Below are 22,246 nucleotides of genomic sequence, written 5' to 3' on the forward strand. Positions count from 1 at the left end.
TTTTTCCATACAATGTAAACATTATTTTTTCTCATTGTATTGAGAACAACTTGGACAAATTTTTTTTTCTACAGCTATTGTAAACAAGATTGGAATTTTTTTACTATGTCATTTATCACAATTATATAACTTAGTCACATTTTTCAATACTATTGAAAAAAGGAGATTGATTCATAATGTAACTTATTTATTCAATGTCAATTAGTGTAATTAAATATTGACATACACTTGTAATTTTTTGAAAACATTTTTGTCAAACTATTCTTATGGACTATATTTTTGTAACAATCATTGATGTAAACAAACTTTTTGATATTTCAAGTGCTGAAAGAGACACTTGATATTATTCTTTTAAATTGGACTTACACATTTTTCACAACAGATTAAAATGAATACAACTAAACTAGTAGGATGTTATGCTTGTATATATATGCTTGAACAAATTAATGTAAACTCAAAGATTGTATCACAACTGACACATTTTCTCAGTTGAATCTTTTTGACAAAAGAGTTTTTTGAACTTTGTACTCAATAATTATATGATAAACAATGTAACATTAAACTTTTGCCATTACTAGCTACAAATTATTTGAACTGGCATATAGAGAAATACTTCATTGAAACATAAGGTGCATGTAAAAGCACTATGAGGGATACTTATTACTTTGATTTCATGTTGATACTTTTGATCCAATATTTTGATACTTGAATTATACATATTTACTTGTGTAATATTAATGCACAACAATTTTTTATGGAGATGTCAAACCTCATATTGAAGTAAACAGATACATTGAATTTGTAACAATGATCATTAATCAATTTGATCTTGAATTTTGACACATATATTTTGAATTTTTCTATACTTATCACTTACATATTGAGACTTACTTGTAACATTTTCTACATGATTTGTACATATTGTATTATTGGTGTTAAAAATCAGACTTCTAACATTTCTATAGTGTCAAAGATTTTTTTATAAATAGATATTGTGAATAAAAACTTGTATTAATTTTTCACATTGTGACATAGGAGATTGTCATTGAAATTTTCGTCACACTTTGCACATATTATTATGAAAAAGACTTGTAAATATTGAACACATTTGAACATTGATGTATATATTAGAACTACATGTAAAGAATTATTTGAGAGGTTAAGTATTTGACTCAGAGAATTATTTGAATTGCCTTACAAGAATATGATGGATTAGAGAATTTTGCCCTTGTATGAATTTTTTGATTCAGCAAATATTTTGTGTAACACCGTCATATTATATATTTTATTGCAAGTTTGTAGTTCTATTTGAACTCTGCAATTGTACATTTCATAGAGCCCAAGAATTCCAATTGATACTACTTAGGATAATTATGTCGTCAAGCTAAAAAAAAATTTCTTCAAAATTTTTTTCAAAAGGGGGGTGATAGGTAATGTCACCACCTCAAAGTTGGTGCCATAGAGTAGAAACCCTAATTCTGTATTGTGTATGTTAATTCCATATTGTGAATCTTATTCACAACCCATGTAGCACTAAGGTGAACACTTTTGACCTTAGGTGAACCAGAGAGTGAAAGGCAGGCAGTCCACATAGAGATCTTGTAGCAAGCACTTGTATTGAGTCACTTAAGATATAAGCAGTAGAGTTAGATGTTTAAAGTAGTTGGTTATAGAATAAGTACTAAGTTGTGATATTCGTATATTACTGTTGGATTAATACTGACCATTCCTGGGTCGAATTGTATGGTGTATTCACTATGTGGTGTTATATTAAACTTATTGTATCTGCTACACCCAGCGTCATTTCATTATTCAGTGATTTGTAACAAGAACCCAATGTCACCACCACGCCTACATTGATAACCACAGCCACATTCATAACATATAAAACAACCCGGTGACATTTATAAAAGAACGGTGACAACTGGGACACAGTTTTGAGATTCACTGGGACACAGTTTTGAAATTCACTGGGACACAGTTTTGAGATGCATTAGAACACAGTTTTGAGATTCACTGGAACAGTTTTGAGATTCACTAGAACACAGTTTTGAGATTCACTTGAACAGTTTTGAGATTCACTTGAACACAGTTTTGAGATTCACTTGAGTACAGTTTTGAGATTCACTTGAATACAGCTTTGAGATTAAATTGAATACAGCTTTGAGATTGACTTGAGTACAGTTTTTAGATTCACTTGAATACAGTTTTAAGATTCACTTGAATACAGTTTTAAGATTCACTTGAATACAGTTTTAAGATTCACTTGAATACAGTTTTGAGATTCACTTGAATACAGTTTTAAGATTCACTAGAACGAACACTTTAAGGGCGAAAGAGAGTTCACGTTTCTAAGACTAAAAAAAAACTAACCCCACAACAACAAACAACTAAAGACTTAACGCACATGCAAGGAGAGATCAGAGAATGAAACCAGTTACCCAGGTACGCCAGGCAGATAATATTCAGCCTATGTTTCTGATTAGATCAAAGATTTTAAACCACCATAATAAAATTATTTCCGACCTTAGACTCAAAGGTCATGGACATTAGTACTTCTTCAGATATTTTCATCTCTTCTGGAGCATGACCTGATAAAAAGTATTTGGAAGAGTTCTGTCCACTTAAAAAGTGAACTATTTAGATAGGGACGTAAAGAAAGAAGACCACATGGAGATCATGTTCTGTTTCCTCTTTTATAAGAGTCTGAATTAGATTGTTTGTTTCGGAATTTTTAAACTTGTATTCAGAGTTCATGTTTTAAATACTGTTTGGCCATATATTTAGGTAGAAAAACAAATGTTAAGCCAAACTAATTTTATTCATTAAAGGGACAGACTGAACTCACTCTTGTAGGCCTACTAGTGTATTTCCGTTTTTCAATATTTAAAACCTACAAGATAAAACTTGAATTGAAACTTTGGGTTTTTCATTCTAGACCACACGATTGCAAAATGTCAATACTCTTATTATGAGAGTAGAATAAACCCTTTGCTTGTGCCGCGGTCAGTAACCATCGACCCGCTATTAGGTTCTAGGAAACATTTCTGATTCAACATTTGCTACGTTTGTTAGAGATTATTTAATTTGACCTTTTCAGCTCGGTTTAGTTCGTTATTTATCGCTAGATCTAAATGTAGCACCAGACAATCTAGACAAAGGTTAAGTCTTGTTGGCTACTTACTATACACAGGTATAAGCTTTAGATAAGTGGCCTGGGTTGAGATGCAGGTATAGGCTTTAGCTGAGCTGGTCAGAGTCGAGATACAGGCGTAGGCTATAGTAGGCTTTAGTCGAGCTGGTCAGGGTCGAGATAAATATGTAGGCTATAGTAGGCTATAACTGAGCTGGTCAGGGTCGAGATACAGGCGTAGGCTATAGTAGGCTTTAGTCGAGCTGGTCAGGGTCGAGATACAGGCGTAGGCTATAGTAGGCTATAACTGAGCTGGTCAGGGTCGAGATACAGGCGTAGGCTATAGTAGGCTATAACTGAGCTGGTCAGGGTCGAGATACAGGCGTAGGCTATAGTAGGCTATAACTGAGCTGGTCAGGGTCGAGATACAGGCGTAGGCTATAGTAGGCTATAACTGAGCTGGTCAGGGTCGAGATACAGGCGTAGGGTATAGTAGGCTTTAGTCGAGCTGGTCGGGGTCGAGATACAGGCGTAGGCTATAGTAGGCTATAACTGAGCTGGTCAGGGTCGAGATACAGGCGTAGGCTATAGTAGGCTATAACTGAGCTGGTCAGGGTCGAGATACAGGCGTAGGCTATAGTAGGCTTTAGTCGAGCTGGTCAGGGTCGAGATACAGGCGTAGGCTATAGTAGACTAAAGCCGAGCTGGTCAGGGTCGAGATACAGGCGTAGGCTATAGTAGGCTATAACTGAGCTGGTCAGGGTCGAGATACAGGCGTAGGCTATAGTAGGCTATAACTGAGCTGGTCAGGGTCGAGATACAGGCGTAGGCTATAGTAGGCTATAACTGAGCTGGTCAGGGTCGAGATACAGGCGTAGGCTATAGTAGGCTTTAGTCGAGCTGGTCAGGGTCGAGATACAGGCGTAGGCTATAGTAGGCTTTAGTCGAGCTGGTCAGGGTCGAGATACAGGCGTAGGCTATAGTAGGCTATAACTGAGCTGGTCAGGGTCGAGATACAGGCGTAGGCTATAGTAGGCTATAACTGAGCTGGTCAGGGTCGAGATACAGGCGTAGGCTATAGTAGGCTATAACTGAGCTGGTCAGGGTCGAGATACAGGCGTAGGCTATAGTAGGCTATAACTGAGCTGGTCAGGGTCGAGATACAGGCGTAGGCTATAGTAGGCTATAACTGAGCTGGTCAGGGTCGAGATACAAGCGTAGGCTATAGTAGGCTATAACTGAGCTGGTCAGGGTCGAGATACAGGCGTAGGCTATAGTAGGCTTTAGTCGAGCTGGTCAGGGTCGAGATACAGGCGTAGGCTATAGTAGGCTTTAGTCGAGCTGGTCAGGGTCGAGATACAGGCGTAGGCTATAGTAGGCTATAACTGAGCTGGTCAGGGTCGAGATACAGGCGTAGGCTATAGTAGGCTATAACTGAGCTGGTCAGGGTCGAGATACAGGCGTAGGCTATAGTAGGCTATAACTGAGCTGGTCAGGGTCGAGATACAGGCGTAGGCTATAGTAGGCTATAACTGAGCTGGTCAGGGTCGAGATACAGGCGTAGGCTATAGTAGGCTTTAGTCGAGCTGGTCAGGGTCGAGATACAGGCGTAGGCTATAGTAGGCTTTAGTCGAGCTGGTCAGGGTCGAGATACAGGCGTAGGCTATAGTAGGCTATAACTGAGCTGGTCAGGGTCGAGATACAGGCGTAGGCTATAGTAGGCTATAACTGAGCTGGTCAGGGTCGAGATACAGGCGTAGGCTATAGTAGGCTATAACTGAGCTGGTCAGGGTCGAGATACAGGCGTAGGCTATAGTAGGCTATAACTGAGCTGGTCAGGGTCGAGATACAGGCGTAGGCTATAGTAGGCTATAACTGAGCTGGTCAGGGTCGAGATACAAGCGTAGGCTATAGTAGGCTATAACTGAGCTGGTCAGGGTCGAGATACAGGCGTAGGCTATAGTAGGCTTTAGTCGAGCTGGTCAGGGTCGAGATACAGGCGTAGGCTATAGTAGGCTTTAGTCGAGCTGGTCAGGGTCGAGATACAGGCGTAGGCTATAGTAGGCTATAACTGAGCTGGTCAGGGTCGAGATACAGGCGTAGGCTATAGTAGGCTATAACTGAGCTGGTCAGGGTCGAGATACAGGCGTAGGCTATAGTAGGCTATAACTGAGCTGGTCAGGGTCGAGGAAGTCAGGTGTGTGTGGGGGCGGGGTCGGATCTTCCCCCCCCCCCCTTTAAGTCAAAGTGGTCCTAGTCTTGTGTACCTTAAACAAAAAATGTATTATGCTATAGTTGGGATGTACCCTGCGTGTAAAGTGTCTGCTATAGCAACACAAGTATCACACACTGAAGTTGTGACGTGGTGTATCAGTTTCACTTAAGTGTTGCATGCAAGTCACACTTAGCATGGCACGTGACACATGTCATTGCATGAGTCCCTCAGATTCCAGTCTGCAGGTAAAACTGATACGTCAGATGTAAAGTAATTGGTCTGTTGAAATTCATTAGTCCAGGGAACACTATAAAAAACAACAGTCTCTAGGTCTAGGTCATCCCCCATAATGTATTTGTAACCAAATAGGTATTCATGTCATCGTTTATCGTATAACATACTAGATTCTCAAAAAGAACATATGATCCTTCTAGGTGACTTCAATGCCAGAGTAGGATCAGATCACACTACCTGGCCAGACTGTCTTGGGCTTTTTGGAATCGGAAAGATGAATGAGAACGGACAAAGACTACTTGAATTCTGCACATACCATAAGCTCTGCATTACCAACACATACTTCAGAACAAAACCACAGCACAGTGTCTCATGGAGGCACCCTAGGTCTGGGCACTGGCACCAGCTGGATATGATACTTACAAGAAAAAAGGACATTGGAAATATACTGCTGACACGTAGCTACCAAAGCGCCGATTGTGATACTGATCATACTTTAGTGTCCTGCCGGACAAGACTGCTGCCAACTAAGATCCACACATCACAGGGAAAAAGAAAATCACGCCTGAATACTACTAGCACAAAAAATCCTGATCTTTGCACCGAATTTGAGAACAAATTAGAGGAAGCTTTTAAAAACTTCTCTGTGACTGAGGTAGAAAAAAGCTGGACGTTTATGCGTGATACAATCTACCAAACATCATCACTGGTCTTTGGAAACAAAACCAAGAAAAGCGAAGACTGGTTTGAAGCTAGTCTACCAGAAATGGAAACTGCCACTACGAACAAGAGAGCAGCCATGCTAATCTACAAGAAGGATCCCACCCCAATCAACTTAAAAAGGCTCAGAGCTGCACGTAACAATGCCCAAAGAGTAGCGAGACAATGTGCTAACAAATACTGGCAGGAGCTATGCGAATATATTCAATCTTGTGCCGACTGTGGTAACATAAGAGGACTATATGAGGGCATGAGAAAAGCCTTTGGACCTCACACCAGCAAGTGTGCTCCGCTCAAGTCAAAAGATGGCTCAATCATCAGCGATCGTGCGCTGCAAATGGAACGATGGGTTGAACACTATGCAGAACTCTACCAGATTGAAAACGCCATCTCACCAAATGCTGTTTCCAACTTTCCATCACTTCCAGTTTTGACGGAATTAGACGAAACGCCCTCAGTAAAGGAGCTGAGCATTGCCATTGACATGCTTGCACATGGGAAAACACCCGGAGGAGATTGCATTCCTGCTGAAGTAATTCAGGCTGGAAAACATGCCCTAATCAAACCACTCCATGAACTGCTAAGCTTGTGCTGGGAACAAGGAATGGTCCCCCAGGAATTGAAAGACTCCAACATTGTTACAATTTATAAAAATAAAGGTGACCGCTCTGATTGTAACAATTACAGAGGCATCTCACTGCTTAGCATAGTCGGAAAGGCTTTTGCTAGAGTATTACTAAAGCGATTACAGATCCTGGCAGATCGTGTTTATCCAGAGTCGCAGTGTGGCTTTAGGGCAGGTACATCTACAACAGATATGATTTTCTCTCTTCGGCAGCTACAGGAGAAGAGCAGAGAACAAAAGCAGCCCCTCTTCATAGCATTTATTGATTTGACCAAGGCCTTTGACCTTGTTAGCAGAAGCGGTCTGTTTGCTGTACTAGAGAGAATTGGCTGCCCAAATAAGTTAAGAAAACTAGTGTCAGCTTTTCACGAAAATATGCAGGGCACCGTTCAGTTTGAAAGTTCTTCCTCCAGGCCATTCTCCATTAAGAGCGGTGTAAAACAAGGATGTGTACTGGCCCCTACACTATTTGGCATCTTCTTCTCAGTCGTACTATCCAGTGCTTTTAAATCCCTGGAAGACGGAATATGCATCCATAGCAGATCCGATGGAAGGCTCTTTAACCTGGCACGTCTTAAAGCCAAAACGAAAAGGCGTCGTATCTTGGTAAGGGAGCTGCTGTTTGCCGATGACGCGGCGCTCGTATCTCACTCACAAGGAGGTCTACAGAAGCTAGTGAACGCCTTAGCAGCTGCTTGTCAAGAGTTTAGCCTTACTATAAGTCTCTCCAAGACCGAAATCCTGGCACAAGACGTCGCAGAAATACCTATAATACAAATTGGGAACCACATCCTTTCAGTGGTGCAGGAATTTACCTACTTGGGTTCAACAATTGTCAGTAACCTAGACTTAGACATCGAGCTGACAAAAAGGATAGGAAAAGCTACCACAGCATTGGCAAAACTCTCCAAGCGCGTCTGGGAAAATGGTAAATTGACCACAGCGACCAAAATCCTAGTCTACAACGCCTGTGTTGTGAGCACTCTCCTTTATGGCAGTGAAAGCTGGTCAACATACATGTACCAAGAGCACAGATTGAATAGTTTCCACTTGCGCTGCCTGAGACGCATAATGGACATCTCTTGGAGGGGCCATGTCTCCAATCAGGAAGTTTTAAGATTAACCAATATGAACAGCATGTATGCTCTCCTGACACAAAGAAGATTACGCTGGCTCGGACATGTCACCCGCATGCCAGATGGTAGAATCCCGAAAGATATCTTATATGCTGAGCTTGTGGAAGGAGTCAGACCCAAGGGCCGCCCAAGACTAACATGTAGAGATGTCTGTAAGCGAGACGTGAGAGCCACAGGCATCAACGAAAGTATGTGGGAAAACATAGCCAAAGACCGGAGTGCATGGAGACGGATGTACGTGCTGGGACAACCCTTGCTGAGAACAAAAGAATTGAAGCGGCTTTAATCAAGAGGGATAAAAAGAAAGCTGCCCTGTCCTCTAGCCCTAAATCAGAGGCATACACATGTACGAATTGTGGCAAAGTCTGCCGTTCTAGAATTGGCTTGATTAGCCACACCAGATTCTGCCCCGTCTCAAGATTAAGCCAAAACCAGTGACTCATTTGGGCGCATCCATTGCCTTTCGAGACAAAAGGAGCCATATATATACTAGATTTACCCACCGGTAAAGTCCGTTCATTTGTTTTTCAATCATTGACAAAAAATTTGAAAATTTCAAGATGCTATAAGCATTTCTTTTAAGATTTGAACATGACCATACCTCTCTCATTCTTTCACTACTATCTCTTGTCCTGCTACCTCTTTCACGCACTAACGGGAAAATCCGAATTTTATTGGTCTTTGAATCCTAGTATCACTTATACTGGTGCTTTGCTACGTTTAAATAGGCCATAGGCTCTATATTGCTTATTTTAGCAGAAACTACCTCCTCTTTTTTTGAAAGCATACCCAGAGGGTGTCATATAATCTAATTATCTTATTTTTCTATTGAAGCTACTATATAGAATCTTTAGATTGAATATATCTGTCACAAGTCACGAATCTATAACAATTTGGCCATGGGGAAGTGGTTATTAAAACAAAAACTAGCTAGGATCAAATCAAATAAAATGTTTATCTTTTCATCTGTTTCATAGATCACAAGGTCTGAAATATCCGAGTCCAAAGCAAAATAAAAAGATCTATTAAAAAGAGAAATATTACTTTAATCTAACTCTAATAATTCACATGAACTCCACGCATAAGTGGTTCCTTCCCCCCCCCCCCCACCCGTCTAAACAAGGCGGTTTTTACACCATACGGCCACTTACCTCTTCCACAGCAAGACGTCTGCGAAATTAATGGTCCATCGTAAGGATAGTGTAGCCCTCCGCCGGCTGGCTATCCGCGCACGTCACTTATTTAATAATAAAAATAATTTATCGCTCTGGACGGTTCATCGCGCTTCACATCTTCTCTGATTGGCTCCAGGCTACACGACCTGGGACTGTCTGTTAGGTCTGACTCTTTCTTTAATTCAATGGCCTGTTGTTGTTGTTTTTAATGTATTTATATTACATTAAGAATGCCTTAAAATACTACTTACATTTTACACGGCAACTAACAATATCGTCAACTCTTAAAACCTTTATACCAGACATAAAGCAGAGATGACAAACAAACTTCATAAACCTACAATAAATATTATGGGAAAATAATCCGAGCTTACAGTGTGTACATTTACATCTTAGTCTTACTACAGAAACACAATTCATAGACAATATAATTGGAAAATAAGATTAAACACTTTTACCTAAGATTATCTAACACTTCTACATAACACTACTACCTGATACTGCTATCTGACACAGCTACCCAGGGCCGGATTTAAGTATGGGGAGGCCCCGGGACAAGATTTTAATGGAGGCCCCGGCACTCGTTGGAAAACTTTAATAATGATACACTTATGAATACAAATACTTGTTTGAAATGCATGCTATATAGTAGAAGAAAGAAAGTGATATATTATATGCATATTTTAGTGTATATTTTTGAAATTGTGGAGGGTCCTGCTGCTACCTAACAGTTCTACCTAGCACTGCTACATGACACTGCTTTCTAAAACTGCTACTTAACAATGCTACCTAATGATCTATGAGTGATTTAGTCTTAATGTTTTTCTTTAATGTAGCGGCAGCCTGAAACTGCTACTTCACACTGCTACTTGACACTGCTACCTGACACTGCTATCTGACACTGTTACTTGAAACTGCTAACTGACATTGCTACCTGATACTGCTACTTAACACTGCTACCTAATGATTTCTGAATGATTTTGTTTTAATGTTTTTCTTGAATGTAACGGCAGCCTAGGATTTGTTATTCAGGCTTATTACAATGAGATCTTAGGCTGTTTCCCTCTAGACATCATTAGCTGGCAGTGAATGAATTTGTAATTTGGTATACTGGTCAACTACATGTAGTCATGTACATACATTTAGTCGTTAGTACTGACTAGAAAATTTCTCTTGCGATCTATAGGGCAGATGTTTGTGTGGCACACGGTTAACTAGGGTGTCATGTAGCCAGCACAACGACCAACAGCCTTTACATTTCCCCAACTGATGTCAGGTATCCATTATGGCTGGATGGATTCAGAGGCGCCCAAAGATCCCAAAATAAAAAATCCCAGTCTTCATCAGGATTCGAGCCCGGGACTTTTAATTTGAGGTAAAGTATTTTAATAAAGGGGAGGGGGGCGGAAATTAGAACATATTGAATAACAAGCAAAATATTAAAAAATACTTTAAAAAAAAAAAGAAAATTCATCATTTTTGAACCTGATGACTGTTTCGTTAGAGCGAAAATCGCTATTGCGAAACATTTGCAAAGACTACATCAAAAAAATGAAGAGATTAGAAACACAATTTTAACGGCAACTGGACCCCACGATGACCTGCTAACCACTGTGTTGTTGCCAGTCGTTGACTTGTAGCACCAAACTGCTGGTAAACAACTAAACCGCTGTAGGCGTAGTATATCTTAACTAATAAAACTTGAAATGACTTGAGTAACCTCTTTGTGAACAATCTATATTATAAAGAAGAAAGTTAGGCATATGTATGTATGTATGTTACGAATAGAAATCAAAACCGTTTGACCAATCTTCATAAAACTTGGCAGAAATGTTCCTTGGGTACTAACTTAGACCAAAGTGTATGTATTGTAGCTCTAAAACAAACATAAGACCCTCAAAAAAAAATTTGACCAACTTTATGAAAGCATTATAACTTCATCGATCTAGGCTATGTTTACCATATTTACATGAAAAGATCGAAAGGATCTAGATCTAATTTTAGAAACCACACTTTGCGCAGATAGTTTTTACTTTGACACATGAAAATACAAAATATAGTCTATTGATTTCATTATTTAATAAAATTAAGCTTCAACTGTGTGTTTCAATTGCATTTTTACATAAATTCGTTCCTTAAATCTGCGAATTTAGAATTCCCGACAAGCATTCTTTCATAAGACATTACACAATAACACATCTCTAGGTCTAAAACTCTAATTCCACTCTAAGATGATAGAACTTCTCTTCGCAAAGATAGTTTTATAATTAAACACATGAACATACTGTTATAAACCTGGTGGTGGCACAAATGGGGGTAGTGGTGTGTGTGTGTAGTCAGCCGACGCAAATCGCCCCAGGCCAGCGCTAGACCAGCGGTCAACCGTGACGAGTTACGACTGTCAGCCGAGACGAGTGTCAACACGGCGGTTCGGGAAGGATCGACGGCGGTCCGGGAAGGATCGACGTCGTGAACAGAGCTCAGGAGCGTCATGAGAGTTGTAGTCATCTGACCACCTAGAAACGTCGAGCGGCGTTCTGTCCGGTTCGAGAAAGCCAGTAGGGACCCTATATAAAGAGCGGAGGTGTCGCAGTCAAGACGGTTCACGAGAGACGGTTCACGGCAGGGATTCAGAGCCCGGTTCACTACAGTCCGGTCGACTACAGCACAGTTCAGCGGTGTGGTTCTGTACGGAGCATTACGACGGTTCAGTGCGGAGTACTGTCAAGTACAGTTGAGACGACTGGCGTCTTGATCTTGGTCTGCGATCGAGTCCGACACAACGAGCCTAGTGTGTTAAGTCAGTCCTGAACTGTTGAACCCAGTGCAAGCCCGGAACGAGACGGAGAGGCCAGTGCAAGAGTTGATACGGCGGAACGGTGTTATTGGAGAGATATTTGTACAGCGTACGTGTTGCCAATTGTACAGTATTGGCTGTTATTTATTCAACTATTAAAGTGTTACGTTACTTTGGAGCCCTGAGTTGTCAAGTTCTTTAAGTTGGTGGTGTAAGGTGCAGTTTGCAGAGAGCCTGGATAGTGAGATTCGTAACAACTGGTTTCAGAAGTGGGATCGGATCGGAATCGGATTGGATCGGATCTACTATGGCTCGTCTGAAACTGCTGTACGAACTTGAATATAGAGAACTGAAGGAAGAACTCCGTGGACGAAGGCTGAAGGTATATGGTAACAAGGAAACTTTACAAGCACGCCTCCGAGAAGACATGTTGGAAGAAAAAGAAGATCCGGACACATATCTTTTTGAAGTCGAACCGGACTTGCTGGAACAGCTCACCAGTAGCATGCAGCAACAGATCACCAGTACCCGTATCATGCTAGATGAGATGAGTGTGACATTGAAGAAGAACACCAAGGAGTTCTGTAGAGAGATTAAAAAGATGGGTACCTTAGTGAAGGAAATGACGAGCCCCGTGGTGAAAACGATGGACGTGGTGGAAGAAACATTGTACGACCAAGGAGACTTGAAAGATGGAGATTCACCATCGTTGGACATTGAACAATTACCCACCCAATGCTGTGAATCAATAAGCAGTAACAATGGCAATGCTGATGAAGGTTGTGCTGACTGTGAATCCGAAAACAAGGAGTACAGACTTGTGGAGCCGAAAGAGACAGATCAAGAGAACGCTGAGTTTGCCTACAAGACTGTTGCTGAGGGACGTTTACATGATGAAAGCTACCGACGAGGCTTGGACTCTACAGACGTTCGTCCAGATGCTAAGATCAGCGAGAGAAGCCCTGGTGGTGATCATGAGAACCCAATGATACTTGATGAAGTCGTTGAGAGACAATTGCAAGTCGGAAGATACCAGCCAGATCGGCACCCAACAGACGTTGGTCAGGCTGCAAGACTGGAGAGGAAAGTCCTGATGGTGGTGAAAAGAATCCAAGGAAGCTTGACGTTGAAGTTGATGGACATTCGAACGATGAAAGTCATCGACCAGGTCTGAAACCAACAGGCGATTGGCCCGATACTGAGACGAGAGAGAGAGGTCCTGATGGTGGTGAAGAAAGCCAAATGGAGCCTGAAGCCGAAGACTAGGGACCTTTGCACTAGGAGTGTTACCAACCTGCCCCACAAGCATGCCCCCCAGACAAGGCTGAAGATGATGACCTGTCCCACAATTCCCTGTCCTGTGGATTTGAAGCCCATCCCAGTCCTTCTTCGCAAAGCCCTATGAAGCCACCTCTTTGGTCAACAATCTTTGTAATCCCTGCCCTTACATCCTATACCTCTCCATGTGTCAAGTGGCTGTCCTTAGTACCGACAGACAAGAGAGCGATGCAACCAAAACGTCACTGCAACAAGAGGACGATCAACTGGAGGAAAAGAAGAAGGCGGCGTTTGCGTAGTCCAACGTGCATGGTGATTCTACCAAGAAATAACTGCAGCCACATGAAGACCAACTGGCGGAGAAGAAGAAGAAGGCGAATTTTCCTGAGTGCAACATGGATGACGATGCGCTCACGACATCAATGCAACCAGATGAAGGCTAACTGGAGGAAAAGAAGAAAACGTTTACTAAATTCAACGTGGGTGGCGATGAAAGCACGACGTCGAGGCAAACAGGTGAATGCCAACTGGAGGAGAAGAAGGAAGCTGACTGCAACATGGATGGCTCCATCAAGCTCAAGAGGCAAGCCAACTGCCACTGATCGACCCCCGCCTGCAGCGATGAAACTTTACAGCCAATGTCATGATGTTGATTCTGTCCGGGACGGACAGATCTAAGGAGGGGGCAGTGTTATAAACCTGGTGGTGGCACAAATGGGGGTAGTGGTGTGTGTGTGTAGTCAGCCGACGCAAATCGCCCCAGGCCAGCGCTAGACCAGCGGTCAACCGTGACGAGTTACGACTGTCAGCCGAGACGAGTGTCAACACGGCGGTTCGGGAAGGATCGACGGCGGTCCGGGAAGGATCGACGTCGTGAACAGAGCTCAGGAGCGTCAAGAGAGTTGTAGTCATCTGACCACCTAGAAACGTCGAGCGGCGTTCTGTCCGGTTCGAGAAGGCCAGTAGGGACCCTATATAAAGAGCGGAGGTGTCGCAGTCAAGACGGTTCACGAGAGACGGTTCACGACAGGGATTCAGAGCCCGGTTCACTACAGTCCGGTCGACTACAGCACAGTTCAGCGGTGTGGTTCTGTACGGAGCATTACGACGGTTCAGTGCGGAGTACTGTCAAGTACAGTTGAGACGACTGGCGTCTTGATCTTGGTCTGCGATCGTCTCCGACACAACGAGCCTAGTGTGTTAAGTCAGTCCTGAACTGTTGAACCCAGTGCAAGCCCGGAACGAGACGGAGAGGCCAGTGCAAGAGTTGATACGGCGGAACGGTGTTATTGGAGAGATATTTGTACAGCGTACGTGTTGCCAATTGTACAGTATTGGCTGTTATGTATTCAACTATTTAAGTGTTACGTTACTTTGGAGCCCTGAGTTGTCAAGTTCTTTAAGTTGGTGGTGTAAGGTGCAGTTTGCAGAGAGCCTGGATAGTGAGATTCGTAACAATACTAATTATAGTCCATTAATTTCATATTTTAATCAAATTAACATTCAAATTTATTTTTCTAAGGCATTTTTCATACATTCATTTGCTAAAGCTGCAAAGCCGTGTTGAGATATATTCTAATAGTTTCATTCATGAATCTAATTTTAAAAAAAAGGTCACTCATGTGCAGAGCGAAGCCTTCACGCGCAGAATGAACTCTAGACTCTAGATTAGTCTAAATATAGATCTATGTCAGTATGTCTAACTCAAGATCTAGATCTACTTTAACACATGAACATACAAAATTAAGTATTCATTTCCAATTTTAATCAAACATATGTAGGCCTACAAGCAAAATGTTTTTATTTGAAAAAATAGATTTAAGTCCATTAGCTATTTAGATAGCTCCATTCATGCTGTTTTTACATTCACGCATTCCCTTTACTTTTAAAATTATTATTTCGTCTAATTGCTTGCAAAGCACTCTCAGTGACTATATCGAAAGTGACACGCAAATTAAGACCTGCGGGCCGCGGGTAAATTATGTCTAGTACTAAATAGAACTTGTATTAAAATATAGACAAAATCAAGTTGATATGAGCTGTACTAGACTTTAGTAATAATAGTTTTAACAAACTCTAACTCACAACCTTTGAGTCTCACGTTCTGGAAGCGTCTGTTCTAAGACTAAATGATGACAATGCCACCTATCTTGCATCATTCACAACTAATAGCTAACCTTTTCCCACCGTCGTCATAGAAACACACACGCGCACACTCCATAACACTCTGTCAAAAAAAAAAAACGAAAACTAAGACATTATGGCCTTAACACAGGCTCCTCAGGGCTCTTAAAGACCTTCCATCTGTGTTCAGTACCAGGAGAAAGAAAGAAGATAGGAGAAGAGGCAGAGAAGAGAAAGCGATGGGAAGAGAACATCAAAGATTGGACGTGTCTGTCTTTGGGATTGTATCCAAGGTAAAAGACAAAGAGAGGAATGGAGAAAGATGTCAATAGATCATGTGTGGTGCTCCAGCGGTTCACCTTAAGAGAAGGTGAAGGTGGAACGTGGTGAAATGTCTAAGAGCTGAAGTTGTACATTAAGTCAACTCACGACGTACAAGATTCGCAATGTGACATTTAACTTTTCTCAGTCGCGAGACGACTACGGATCATTTCCTGGAAATAAGATGAATGCCTGGGCATACCTATAGTTGGAACAATGCCTGGGCATACCTATAGTTGGAACAATGCCTGGGCATACCTATAGTTGGAACAATGCCTGGGCATACCTATAGTTGGAACAATGCCTGGGCATACCTATAGTTGGAACAATGCCTGGGCATACCTATAGTTGGAACAATGCCTGGGCATACCTATAGTTGGAACAATGCCTGGGCATACCTATAGTTGGAACAATGCCTGGGCATACCTATAGTTGGAACAATGCCTGGGCATACCTATAGTTGGAACAATGCCTGGGCATACCTATAGTTGGAACAATGCCTGGGCATACCTATAGTTGGAACAATGCCTGGGCATACCTATAGTTGGAACAATGCCTGGGCATACCTATAGTTGGAACAATGCCTGGGCATACCTATAGTTGGAACAATGCCTGGGCATACCTATAGTTGGAACAATGCCTGGGCATACCTATAGTTGGAACAATGCCTGGGCATACCTATAGTTGGAACAATGCCTGGGCATACCTATAGTTGGAACAATGCCTGGGCATACCTATAGTTGGAACAATGCCTGGGCATACCTATAGTTGGAACAATGCCTGGGCATACCTATAGTTGGAACAATGCCTGGGCATACCTATAGTTGGAACAATGCCTGGGCATACCTATAGTTGGAACAATGCCTGGGCATACCTATAGTTGGAACAATGCCTGGGCATACCTATAGTTGGAACAATGCCTGGGCATACCTATAGTTGGAACAATGCCTGGGCATACCTATAGTTGGAACAATGCCTGGGCATACCTATAGTTGGAACAATGCCTGGGCATACCTATAGTTGGAACAATGCCTGGGCATACCTATAGTTGGAACAATGCCTGGGCATACCTATAGTTGGAACAATGCCTGGGCATACCTATAGTTGGAACAATGCCTGGGCATACCTATAGTTGGAACAATGCCTGGGCATACCTATAGTTGGAACAATGCCTGGGCATACCTATAGTTGGAACAATGCCTGGGCATACCTATAGTTGGAACAATGCCTGGGCATACCTATAGTTGGAACAATGCCTGGGCATACCTATAGTTGGAACAATGCCTGGGCATACCTATAGTTGGAACAATGCCTGGGCATACCTATAGTTGGAACAATGCCTGGGCATACCTATAGTTGGAACAATGCCTGGGCATACCTATAGTTGGAACAATGCCTGGGCATACCTATAGTTGGAACAATGCCTGGGCATACCTATAGTTGGAACAATGCCTGGGCATACCTATAGTTGGAACAATGCCTGGGCATACCTATAGTTGGAACAATGCCTGGGCATACCTATAGTTGGAACAATGCCTGGGCATACCTATAGTTGGAACAATGCCTGGGCATACCTATAGTTGGAACAATGCCTGGGCATACCTATAGTTGGAACAATGTCGCCCACACAGCAGTTCCCTTCAAACCGCGCAGCTGATCTTATGGAACTGCAAGTACAGTTTGGGATCAGCGGATTTGCAGGCTCTGCCAGCATGTTGCACTGGGAGGTGCCTAAGGGTCGCCGGCTTCTGATTTTTTCCTCAGGGTTGAACCCGGAAGTCTTTCCTATGCTTGGGTATAGCTGCAAGCTAGCAGAGATTTGGATTTAGAGTTTTATATATAACACAAAGATTCTGAAAGCAGAATACGCTAAAAAATAATGCAATCAACTCAAGTGCGTTGCTGTCTCTCTCATGTACACTTTTTGATATCATTGATTACTGTATTACGCCTACTCAGGCACATTTTGTATCTGAATACAATTTGACATGAAAATAAAATGTATCAAACTTTGAAATAAAATACTTGAGCCCTCCGCCTAAATGTTGATTTGTTTTCAAAAGATAAAAATTTGAATAAAAACATTTTAAAATACGATATCATATTTTTGGGGTTTGGCTCGCCCAGATTTGAACTAATTAGATTCTAATTATAGCATGTAGCTAGAAGTCCTCCTACATGGATAACTCTGTTTTAAATGTCCTGGTCCAGGGTATTTTACGTCCAGAAGTAATTCTACCAAGTCACATTTACGACTTTGCCTCATGATGGCGTAATTTATTAAGTGAGTGAGGAGGGTAGAGAGAGGAGAGGAGAGAGAGAGAGGAGAGAGAAGAGGAAGCTCACAGATGAGCCTGATGGAGGTAGAAGATAAATGGAGGTTAAAAGGAAGTTAAAGAGGAAAGAAACATGAGAGGGGGTGGGAAGCAATAGAGAAAAGTAGAGAAAGAGAGAAAGAGAGAGAGAAAGGAATAAGAGAAGGGAGAAAGGAGTAGAGATTTATAAGAGAGAAAGGAAATCAAATTTATTGGAGAAGGAAGAAATGATGACAGATTTAAAATGGGAGAGAGAAAGGAGTAGATGTCTGTAAGAGTGGATTTGAGAAGTCGAAGTAACAATGTAAGCACATAAGTTTCGTTGTGTCGCTTTTAAAAAAGTTGCTAATTATTTAAATTTAGTTAATCGTATTTACATATAAGCGCTTTAATGGCTTGAGGTGTAACTAGAACCTGGACTGCTCAATGGTGTGCAGTATGTCTTGAATTATACAGAAATGTTTAGACTCTGACAGGCTGACTCTGACATTGTTACGTCAATTATACTCAAAAGTGTCAGTCATGCAGTTTCAACATGAACAGTCACTACTTAAATAGGTGATAGCCTAGTTATAATAAATACTACAGGACTATACTGTAACGACTGGTCTAGGCTAGAAAGTTTTTGGCAACCAGGGTTGGGCAAACATTTTCTATTAACACGCCCATTCTAAACCTTTGCTTAAATCGGTCCAAATTTGGTTTCTGGCAAAATATGTAGGTCATCACTGGGTCGGTGTAGAATCATGAATTACTTCAATGTTCCTAGAGTGAGAGAAAAAGAGTAAGAAAGTAAGGGGGAGTGAGAAAGAGAGAGAGGTGAGTCTGCAAATAGTTTCTGTTGATAGTTAGTAAAGATGAAGGAGAAAGAGTGAGAGAGAAAGAAAGGAAAAGAAGAAAGAGTATATAGATTTCTAAAAAAAGGGCTAGAAAGAACAAGGGAGGGAGAGAGAGAGAGAGAGAGAGAGAGTGACAATAAATCCGAGAGACTTACAAGATTGTTCCTAAGTTGCATTAGGGTTTGAACCCACTTCTTAAAAACAGATCTTCTTTATTGGACACTAATTCTTTGTGGCTTAAAAGTAGTGCATGAAGTACCTGAACCACTCCACGTCGAGATGGTAGACTCCAATCAATCTGCATTGCTCTATCATCCATTTTATCCAATGTAGGAAGTGACCAACTACATTACGTGGTCAATCACGCTATTAAGTCATCAGTTCTTTCAAAGCCTAGAGTGGCCAACTAACAACGACTTTGAAACCTTCACAGTTCAATGTAAAACACAAATCTGATGAGATCTTCAAGGTCACTTAGAGAAAGATAAACGACATTGGGCAAGGACTGCAAACTTCAAGGTTACTAAGAGAAAGATAAACGACATTGGGCAAGGACTGCAAACTTCAAGGTCACTTAGAGAAAGATAAACGACATTGGGCAAGGACTGCAAACTTCAAGGTCACTTAGAGAAAGATAAACGACATTGGGCAAGACAAACTTCAAGGTCACTTAGAGAAAGATAAACGACATTGGGTAAGGACTGCAAACTTCAAGGTCACTTAGAGAAAGATAAACGACATTGGGCAAGGCAAACTTCAAGGTCACTTAGAGAAAGATAAACGACATTGGGCAAGACAAACTTCAAGGTCACTTAGAGAAAGATAAACGACATTGGGCAAGGCAAACTTCAAGATCACTTAGAGAAAGATAAACGACATTGGGCAAGGACTGCAAACTTCAAGGTCACGCGCCTAGAAAATGTTTACAAAGTCTACAAATGACTTCAAAATAGAAAGTGAAATTTTGACTGAATTGTTTGAGATCAATCAATCTAGAATATTTCTCATACCATCTTTAGCTACGACTTCATAGAATACACAAAAAGATGAACTGAAAATGCTGCAAATGTTTTCAAAGAAAGTCCAGAATTAAAAACATTTCGAGTTTACTCGTATTTTTGTGTATGAGGTGGAGTTTTGATCCATAGATAAGTACCACTGCTTTAGTCTATCAATCTACTTGGCAGCATAAAGGAAATTTAGAAAAAAACAGAATTGGACAAAAAGTTCTAGTAATTTCATGTCTTTCCCAGTGAATAAAATTTTTTATGGTGGCCGCAAGGGATGCTTCTCATCTATTATGTATTTCTAAAATACCACTGACTCATTCATTCATCAAGAGATTTCTTAAACTGTCGTACGAATCCACATGAAATTTCGTACACAGGTTCCATTTACCTCCTTCACGCTTGCTAAAGTTGCTAATGTCCGGCTTTCACAACCTGAGGACCGCTATTTGCTAAAAACTGCAAGCTTTCTATCAAACCTTTGTATTTTATTTTCGGTATTTCCCCAAAAGGCTCAGTCTACATAGAAAGCATTTTAAAAAGATCACAAATTACGTAATTTTAAAGCAATTAATAATAATAATAATAATAAATTTTAAAATTTTGTTCCATAAGTCTACTTATTTTTAATATGCCTTACCTATTAGTCGCGGTCTAAAAAAACAACATCAAAGCCAATACTAATAGCAATAATAAGATAGATATAGAGTCTTTCTTTTTTTCGAGAGAGAGAGGGAGAGAAAGAGAGAGAGCAAAGAATGGTAACCTACTCTGTAACACTGTCAAAAAAATCCTAATAGCATTGAAAAGATAAATCTAGATCTATTGTCATTTCGCTACATTCATAATGGGTCAAATAAACGATTACAATTAATAAAATGAAATTGATATTTCTTTGTATTTAGAGAACAAACTACAAACTACCAAGAGAGAAATGGAGAAATTGATATATCTTTGTATTTAGAGAACAAACTACAAACTACCAAGAGAGAAATGGAGAAATTGATATTTCTTTGTATTTAGAGAACAAACTACAAACTACCAAGAGAGAAATATAGAAATCGATATTTCTTTTTATTTAGAGAACAAACTACAAACTACCAAGAGAGAAATGGAGAAATTGATATTTCTTTGTATTTAGAGAACAAACTACAAACTACAAACTACCAAGAGAGAAATGGAGAAATTGATATATCTTTGTATTTAGAGAACAAACTACAAACTACCAAGAGAGAAATGGAGAAATTGATATTTCTTTGTATTTAGAGAACAAACTACAAACTACAAACTACCAAGAGAGAAATGGAGAAATCGATATTTCTTTGTATTTAGAGAACAAACTACAAACTACCAAGAGAGAAATGGAGAAATTGAAACTTCTTTGTATTTAGAGAACAAACTACAAACTACCAAGAGAGAAATGGAGAAATTGAAACTTCTTTGTATTTAGAGAACAAACTACAAACTACAAACTACCAAGAGAGAAATGGAGAAATTGATATTTCTTTGTATTTAGAGAACAAACTACAAACTACCAAGAGAGAAATGGAGAAATTGAAACTTCTTTGTATTTAGAGAACAAACTACAAACTACAAACTACCAAGAGAGAAATGGAGAAATTGATATTTCTTTGAATTTAGAGAACAAACTACAAACTACCAAGAGAGAAATGGAGAAAGTTAACTGGAATCTGAACGAAGGACTCTGATTTTGTTGTTGGCGGGGTGGGGGTGGGGGTAGCGGATAACTAAAAGTGCTATAATTAATGGGCCCAATATATGAGGGCGTGTATGTGTCGGGGGCGCATTATGAAACAAGTCTTTCCAAATCAAGTCAAAAGTCTATGTCGGAGAAATTACCATTCGCAGGTTATAAAAACAACAAAATATGATCCCAGAGAGCGAAAAAAGAGAGAGAATGAGAAAAGAGAGAGAGAGAGAGAGAGAGAGAGAGAAAAGGAAAGAGATCGAACTATACAATTTTATTATAACAGATACACTAATTGGCAACCTGAGACCATTTTTCTGTTTTATTAAAGACAATGACAGCATACATTAACACAGTGACTGTATTTAAAAATCGAGGTATACACTAATACTATAGTGATGCTGAGTACAGACAGAGGGCGCTGTAACTCATTCTTTTTTATTTCCTTGCTTATCGTACCGAGACCTTGACATTGCTCAGAGTGGCTATCGCTTTGTGTAGGTCACAAGTGAAGAAACAATCTTTGCATGCCACGCCCATTGACTTACCTACAGACATGGCGATAAGTAGGCTTATAGCTTGCAGTGGTTCTCAGCTTGGAGTGGTTTCCGCCTCATCC

General features: G+C 40.7%; 1 protein-coding gene across 2 annotated transcripts in view; it reads left to right on the plus strand.

Moving 5' to 3' along the window:
- LOC106074280 (secretin receptor-like) overlaps positions 1-22,246 on the plus strand; it is a 62,526-nt gene that overhangs the window by 15,280 nt on the left and 25,000 nt on the right. Inside the window, exon 2 of one of the 2 annotated variants that reach the window (XM_056034340.1) lies at positions 10,425-10,613. The exons of the other annotated variant lie outside the window; for it this stretch is intronic. The gene's annotated coding sequence lies outside the window, so the exon portion shown is untranslated. The remainder of the gene's footprint in view (positions 1-10,424; positions 10,614-22,246) is intronic. 2 annotated transcript variants of the gene reach the window in all.

Source organism: Biomphalaria glabrata, chromosome 1 (genome assembly GCF_947242115.1).
Source record: "Biomphalaria glabrata chromosome 1, xgBioGlab47.1, whole genome shotgun sequence".
Lineage (NCBI taxonomy): Eukaryota > Metazoa > Mollusca > Gastropoda > Planorbidae > Biomphalaria > Biomphalaria glabrata.